The sequence below is a fragment of the Quercus lobata genome, chromosome 4 (genome assembly GCF_001633185.2).
Source record: "Quercus lobata isolate SW786 chromosome 4, ValleyOak3.0 Primary Assembly, whole genome shotgun sequence".
NCBI lineage: Eukaryota > Viridiplantae > Streptophyta > Magnoliopsida > Fagales > Fagaceae > Quercus > Quercus lobata.
The window spans coordinates 32,262,130-32,271,097 of NC_044907.1; the positions used below are offsets into that span (position 1 = coordinate 32,262,130).

General features: G+C 30.3%; 1 long non-coding RNA gene across 1 annotated transcript; it reads left to right on the plus strand.

Moving 5' to 3' along the window:
• The first annotated feature begins 3,141 nt into the window (after positions 1-3,141).
• Positions 3,142-8,738, plus strand: LOC115988113. The gene is made up of 2 exons (XR_004091323.1): positions 3,142-3,325; positions 8,046-8,738. It is a non-coding gene; the product is annotated as an uncharacterized LOC115988113 (long non-coding RNA).
• Positions 8,739-8,968: the final 230 nt, after the last annotated feature.

Below are 8,968 nucleotides of genomic sequence, written 5' to 3' on the forward strand. Positions count from 1 at the left end.
TTTATTACTACTTTTATGAGAACTATGTAAAACTGTCAAAAAAGTTAGTTAATTTTTTCTTTACTCTTAAAAAGTTTTTAAAATTATTTCCCAAAACAATATTGTTAGAGCATATGTTAACCTTTTCATATATATATATATATATATATTGAGAAGTATGATAGAATTTCTTTTTTTGAGAAACAAGTATGATAGAATTTTAACTTATAACATCCACTTCATGATAATTGCTCTTTATTATCATTCTAAGATACCAATCGATTTCTTTCTCAACAAAAATGAAAAAAAGATACCAATCAATTTGGGTACATGTAGGGGTTCGAACCTCAGATATCTTATTCAATAACAAAAAATTTTATCAATTAAGCTAACTAGTAGAGTAACTAGAAGCCCAAATATTATATTTTATTGAAATTTATCATTCGTTGCATAATTTACTCATTAATTTATGGAAATACTTAGCCTAACCCTGTTTGACACTTAAATGTATCCTACTCATATTATAATTTATAAACCCTATTTGAATTTGAACATGGTTCGACACTTAAAGCCTACACTCAGTGGATTCCTATTAGCTCAATTGGTAAAATTTCTGATAGCTAAATAATTGATTTGGGGTTCACTCTCAAAAAGAGAAAGTAGTAGTTGCTCACTCTTCTTCATGCATAGAGCGTAATTAACATTCACAATTGACATTGCAACATAGCCTCGAATGCCTTTGCCAAGATAATATCCACAAAACTTAGGGGGCTAGATCACAGATCAAAAGTATTGTAATTTGCCAAAAACTTTAGCAACCATACAAAAAGTTGGTGCGAACTTTCACCAATTGAGGACTATTAATTTTTGGAGCTTACTAAGGACTAAAAGCCTTAATATTTGTTAGGGTCTTATTTTTTATATAATTGGCTAATCATTAGACAAAATGCACATTACTTGTAATTTGGTAAATCGAAATTGGGTTTAATGTATAAAGAAATATGTTATTTAAACGTATTAAGTGGTTTCATTAAAGACATGAAGATTGATCCAATAAACAAGTGAAGAAAAACTGATTCATTAGGTCTCGATAGAAGCTCAACAGATGCTGCTATCGAGGATTAATGAAGAAGCTCGACACAAGCTCGATCTATCGAGACTTACGATTTCAAAATTTCCAAATCTAAAATTTGGCACATGATGACTTGTTTGATTAGAGTTTCTTTTCTCACAACTTTAGTCATATATAAGGCTTAGTTTAAAAGTCATTATACATGGAAAACAAAGATCTAGAACTCATATACTTTGTGTGAAGCTACTATGTTTGTAAGCCTTAGGGATTTGTAACCAAGTGCCTCCTGATCTTCATTTTTTTATGAAGTGAAAACTTTGCAACCAACAACACTTGTTCAAGTTGTTGGAGTTAGTCACGTACTGGGATCCATGTAAAGGAGTTAATCATAGATTGGAGATTTGTGCAACAAATGATAGAAGGCTACTACAATATCAAGTTCAATTGGGTATTGAAGCGAAGGTTCAACAGTAGGTTGGTATTTTGGGATAGGCCAAGGTAGTAGTAAGATTCCATATACTTGTAACCGCTTGATTATTGATTAGTGGATTCTTGGAAGTGATGATCTTAAATTCACCCGATAGGGTTTTTGCCTTGCAAGAGGCTTTTCCCATTTTTCAACAAATCACTATGTCAATTTAATTTCTAAATCTTTTAGTTTTTTTGGTGATTTGTTGGTACCTTCATGATTTACATGTAATTTGACATAATTCATCAACTCGGGTAATTGAATTATTTAACCGATATCAATCTATCTTAACCCAACAATTTTGACAACCCCCATGAATAAAGATTTCAACTACTTTGTCTAAAGAGAGACATGAAGTCGCATTAAATTTTGCCTTAACCTGAGTACCTAACTACAGCGATAATCCTAACTACTAGCTTTGTGCACCTATGGTACACATTCATTCACAATGGAACCTATTATGTGGCACACGTGTAAATTAAAGCATTGGTCAATGCCATAACTACTAGCTTTGTGCACCTATGGTACACATTCATTCACAATGGAACCTATTATGTGGCACATGTGTAACTGAATGCATTGTTCAATGCCAACAGCTTTTTAGTTTATGGAAAATCTTATTATATACAGTTCATACTTTATACACACTCTTCTTTTTTGAATTTTTTATTTTCAAAATAAGATTTTAATTAAACTTGTGAAATCTTAAAGTTAAAATTGTGTTTTGAAAACACAATTTCATTCCATGTGCAGTGTGTGTATGATGAGTGTGTAATAAATAGTGCATGACTATCGTTACACTTTAGCTTTGACAATTCATGATATTTCTAACAAAGATATTCAATATCATATTATTAAAAAAAAAAAAAAAAAAGATGAAGGTGTGATTCACATGTGCATGCATCTGCTGTGAACACGACAAATATTTCTCTTAATTGACATGACTCAAATCATGTTGTTAGAAATTTAACCTAACCCTTAGAAACTTGTGAAATACAAAAATAGAGAAAAAATTGTGTAAAGAAAGAATCACATGAGACAAAAAGTTATGTGGTTCAGCAATGTATATACTTGTGTCCATGACACATGTGCAAGCATCTCTTATATAGTGCATTATTCAATACATCAAACCCTAATTTGATGCAACAGTATATATATCCCCAAAAGGATCCAAAACAAGCTAAACTCACAAGCCCTCTATTCTATGGACTAAGTCTCACAAAAATACCCATTTAAAACCGTAAACACTCCAAATCGAGTCTAGTCACAAACCAGATTGAACGCATAACTGAGCTCCATATAGCCCAGCAGCTATTTCTACCATTCTGTGAATAAGATGCAAGTTAATTAGGTCATGTGATGTTACCAAAAAAAAAGAAAAAATTCAGGTCCTGTGTGAATGGATCATGTCTCTCTTCCTGCCACACAAAGACTAAAAGCAAGTCAATCCCATCAATGGGGCGTGGGCCTTCTTCATTGGCAATGGTCCCGTATGGTACCATCTTGTAATTAAGTTTATGAGAATGACGTTGTCGTAATGACGTGTGCTGTGCTTGTTCTGTTTAAGAGAGTGAGAGAGAGAGAGAGATCACTCAATAAGTAGGAGTGCAAGAAGATTTTGAGAATGCTATGAAGTGTGCTAAAGTACAAGATTTTTTTCTTCCATGAGTGAGTTTTAGCTATGAGTAAATAGAGAGAAACAAAGAAAGATTATTAGCCTTGCTTCTTTGGACATTATCTCTATCAGATTGTGCGGTTTCTTGGAGTAAAGTATTCTAGCATTTTCTTTCAAACAACATTTGCAGGTTCTTTGCTCCATCCTTTCACTTCATTTTTGCACGTTCTTCAAGATAAATTTCGCCAAAGATAATCTAGCAGTTTCATTGACTTCATATTTTGTATATCATGTACTTTAAGATTTTAATTGATGAAAATTATAGCTTGCAAGGTCGTTTTCTAATTTCTTTTTTCCTTTTTTTACTCAACTAATTTGGGTATCAAACTATCAATTACAATTAGTTCAGTCAATTCCATTATTTTGTAGTAGCCTCATTGCGCACACTCCGCCCATGCATGAGTTTTTGTTTTTATTTTATTTTTTTGGTTTAGTATCATAATTTTCTAGTCAATTATAGACACATCAAAATTCAATATACACTTCAACCCACAGATAACATAAGGCCGCCTGGAAAAATAATAAAATTCTAAGCACCTTCTCCTACTTGTTTCTGTCATTCTGTAGATTGCTATTAGAAAAGTACAATTCAACCACTAGGGTAGCTATTCAAGAATTATAAGGAAAAAAAAAATGTGTTCAGTACCACTACTAATCAACCGAACTCTGTAACTTATTAACGTACGTAGGAGAATGATTTTCTGTTTAAGCACACAAAGAAGGAAACTTCATAAAATTCTTTCGGTATAGCAAGCTGAGACTTGAAAGTTGTGTATCAAAGGGTATTTTAGATTGGTAAAACTAAAAGTCAAGGTTAAAGCGATCCTCAATTAGAATTAGGATTGCGAAATTTGTAATCTCACTTAAGTGAAGGTTGTGCAAAGTCTCTACCTCATTTTAATAATAACTTGAGCAAGTCCTGTGTTCACTCCAAGTGAGCCTTCTAGAACTTTAGATCTTCAAGCTGTAACTTAATCCATTTCCTAACCAAACTAAATTATACAATCCACATTATAGACGTACATTTTGGTATTTACCAATTTGGATCTAAATCATACTCCCTTCATCTCAAATTGTTTGGCCTAGTTAGAAAAACCCAATTATTTAGGGAAACATCATTAACTACCTTATCTCTTTGAAAAAGTTAAAAATTTCCTAAATTACCCTTAAACAAATTTGTTTTCTTTGTTGTTGTTGTTGTTGTTGTTGTTGTTGGTTTTTTTTTTTTTTTAATTTTAAATTTGAATAAAGATGGCATCTATAGTGGATTTCAAAATTTAGGTTTTTAATTTTTTTTTAATTTAAAAAAAATGCTCCCAAAAATAAATTAAGGACATAAAAGGGATGTTAGTAAATTAATAGTGTTTGACTTTTCAAACGGCACATAATTTTGGGATATCTCAAAATGGAATACAAGCCAAACAATTTGGGACAGATAGAGTATATGTGTGTATATGTTTTGAGAGTTGCTATATGACACAACTTATAAACAAGCTCTTGTAAATAGGCTCCGTAAACAAAAAGAATACAAATCTGTTGTACCACATTTTGTGTTACACTTTATGTTCTACCAATTACAATTTGTTATGTGTTTATTTTTATTTTTTTCATTTTAAACTTTAACTATTTTATAAATAAAGTTAGATAAATACATGACAAGTGGTAATTAGTGAAATAAAAAAAAAATAGTACTGATGAAGTACTCATGATTTGTATTCAAACAAAAATAGTATAGATTAAAGTTTATGATTAGAGTTAGTTACAAATTTAATGCGTGCCAATCTAAGTTGGAAATCTGTTATGCCACATCAGATAATTGTTAGGAAGTTTGTAAATTTTAAGTGTGTATTTTACTTTTTCGCAGAGTAATGTAATTGATTTTATTTATTTATCTATTTTCGGAGAAAAGAGTAATGTAATCAATTAGTTAGCTTAATACAATTAAATCTTCATCTTTCTCTCTCAACTTTAATAATGATTTCCACTTGGTGGAATTAAAAGAAAATATCGAAAGGAAAATTAATTTAGAAAATATTATTTGATAATAATAACAAAATAAATAAAAATTATATGCTAATATTTTTGTAATACACAAGCTAATAAATGTAAATTTTAATTTGTTTTTCATAATTTCAATTAATTATGAATGAATATATATATTGATATCATTAAAATAATAAAATAAAAATATATAATAATCAATTTTTGGTTCATATATAACAATCAAATTAAGAGCCTGGTCTAAATGCATAAAGTTTAAACATATTTTTTTTTTCCAAAATAAATTAAGAAAATAAAGCAATGTAAAAGTATCTATACTACTAATAACAAGATTTTTTGTTTGGGTTTCAATATTTTGTATACTAAAATACCCTCACACAAATTCTTAAACGTACGAAAATACCCCTATCTTTTAGTTAAATAATTTTAAATTAAAAAAAACAAATTGGTTAAAAGAGTAATTTATTATTTTTAAATTTTAGGTTTTTTTTATTTTATTTTCTCCATTCAGCCTAAAACTTAGACATTGTCTCTTTCTCATTTTTAAATATTATTCCCTATCACCTTACCTATTTCTTTAAAAAAAAAAAATTACACGGTTATTTATATATCACTTTTAAACATTATAACATTAAACCAACAAAAAAATTAAATAAAAAAATAGCATTATTGCACATGCAAAGCACGTGTGATGAGTCTAATTAAAATATAACATTATACTTGAAGAGTTGAATGAGTGACTCACTATCTTGAATGATTTGAAACTTTTTGAATCCTTATTTTTGATAAGTTGATAGTTATAATCATGGAAACACTTAAAGATTTTTTTTTTTTTTTTTTGGGTGCATCTAGCATCATTTTTGTAATATTTTAGTTAATTGTCTAGTTTACAAAACTATTTAACAAACTAGCATCTTGAGTTCTTAAAACTTGAGTTCCAAGATAGAACTCGAGTTTCTAAGTCTCGAGTTGCAAGTAGTGGCATCTAACATGAAAAAAAATCCACGTGGAACTCGAGTTTTTAAGACTCGAGTTCCACCATTTTCTTTCCCAGCGTCTATTCTTCTTCTTCTTCCTCTTCTCCAGCTAGATCATGCTCTGTTTTTATCCAACCAGATCGTCTTGCTCTTCTCCGGCCTAATCGTCTTCCTCTTCTCCAGCTAGATTGTCTTCCTTTATTCTTCTTCAAAGCTCCAAATCGTCTTCCTCTTCCTCTGTTCTTCTTTGGATATGCAGATCGTCTTTCTTCCTTTGTCTTCTTCCTCTGTTCTTCTTCGTATCTTATGCTTTTGGTTTTAGAGAACTTGAGTCTAAGAAACTCAAGTTCCACACATGGATAAATTGTTCCACATCAGCAGTCCGAACTTGTGTCTTTGGGGCTTGAGTTTAACATCGAATTCGAGTTTAACAAACTTGAGTTTCGAGTTTTACAAACTTAAGATGCTAGTTTCTTAAACGGTGTCAAAATCGTACTTACTAACACAATAATCTTTGAAAATTATGTTAGATGGCAGATATCCCCATTATAAAAGGAATAAAATAGCAATTTTTAACTATGAGACCCACCATTTCAGTCATTAATTGCCGTGAGAAAGATTGTGGACCCAGATCCACATGAGGGTTCCTTTTCTGAACGCGGCAGCAAAACGGCAAGACTCTTTTTTTTTTGGTGGTAAAGGTGCAAAAAACATTTATAGTTCTACAATTCAATACTTCTGCTGCTGCACTAGTGTGGTATTGTTACATCAATAATATGAAGGAATTTTTTGGAACCCAGATCCATAGCTGTATATATAATTAATGCATGTAGGAATTACAATTATTTTTTATATAATTAATGCATGTAGGAATTACAATTATTTTTTAGTGTTATAATCTATCTTCTAACATAGGAATTTTTAATACCGCAAAACATGATAAGAATGCTACAAATAATGAAACAAAGAAAATTGCTACATCCATTGTCCAGAATACTTTCACAATAAATAATAGGTGATAAGTTATTATTGGTTTTACTTTTAATTTATATTTTATTTTTTTTTACTCACTAGTAACAATTAATAAGAACTTATCATTTAAGATTTATTGTGAAATGTTGTGAATATAGTATTTATCTTTAAAAAAAATTAAACAAATCTAACGTTGAAATTCTATATTCTTAGAAATATAATTCTAAAAATTAAGGATCAGTTTGTTACCATTGTTTAAACGACAGTTTTCAATGTTTAAATAACATTACACATATTTTTACACACTCTTTTACTCACACATATTTCTAGAAAATACATGCAAACAACGTTATTAGAACAATATTACCAAACGGACCCTTAAGATTCTGAAACCAAGATGATATAACTAAATACTGGTTGCATAGTCTAGCTAAGAACCCATTAGTAAGAAGGTGGAGACAAATTAACGTGAAATTTTAGAAAGACTACTATCATTTTCACATAGGTTTTTTTTTTTTTTTTCCCCCTACATTAAATTACTTCTATATTTCCAAATGGGAAAAAAATTAATGAATGCCCCTATTAATTTAGGAATTATAATAACTGATTTTTTTTTTTTTTTTTTTTTTTTTTTTTTTTAGTTTTTCATATTTTTTATGAAAGTGATATCAAAACTTTTTAAATATAGTTTATTGACAAATATAGTAAGAGCAGTTATATGTTAACTAAACCCTTCCGAATAAAGTGTGGATATTAAATTTTATCAAGTTTTGTGAAACGTTTGTTAAATATATTGCCAGTAGTATTATTGTTAAGGACGGAAACCTATGCAATGGTGCCTATTCTAAAGTGATGGTAATACTTTATTTACCCCAGCTATTCCATATTGTTTGTCACTAGATTTCACATGTTATGATTCAATTGAAGAATTTGAAGGGTGAATGAGCCTGACAAGCGGTCTGAGCAAAGAATTGTGAATGCAAAACTTATTCGACATGGAGCCTGACAACCAGTTGGAAGACTTTACTATTATAGACATTCCACAAGTCTGGGACCTGGAGCCTGACAAACAACCCGAGTGTTGTATCTACAGGGTTCCCCAAAATCTCCGCAATATAAATGAAGATGCCTAAACTCCAAAAGAAATTTCAATAGGCCCTTTCCATCATGGCAAAGAAAATTTTAAGAAAAATGAAGAATTGAAATTGAGGTGTTTCTTGGACGTCTGTTATCGAACTAAAAGGACCCAGGGAGAACTTGCAAAATGCGTTCAAGAAGAAGAATTAAAGATCCGTCACTGTTATGCAGAGAACTTTCATGAAATCGGCAAGGAAGATTTCGTGAAGATGATTCTTTTGGATTCTATTTTTATCATTGAGCACTTGTGGTGTATTACGCGATACCCAGAAGAAAACAACATCCACGAGAACGTCTTTGATATTTTGCATGACTTGATACTATTAGAGAATCAGGTTCCATTTTCTGTCCTCGAGGAATTATATAATTTTGCCTACTTGGACCTCCCTAGTCCGGGCTAGTTAAATAAAAAAAATAATTAATCAACCACATGGTAAAAAAAAAAAAAAAAAAAAACTAAAAGAACCAATAAGAGACTAATTTGTTCCACAAGTAATCAATCTAAGTGGCATCACAGCTCATGTACAAAACTATTAATCTATTGTCAACGGGTCAAATGACAATGTGGAAAACATTTCATAAATAACTTATTGATAATAGGTATAGACAGGGGACTTTTGTAAATCATCAATGGAATTGGAGTCAACATCTCATTGCAAATGGAATATAGCTCTATATTAAAACTA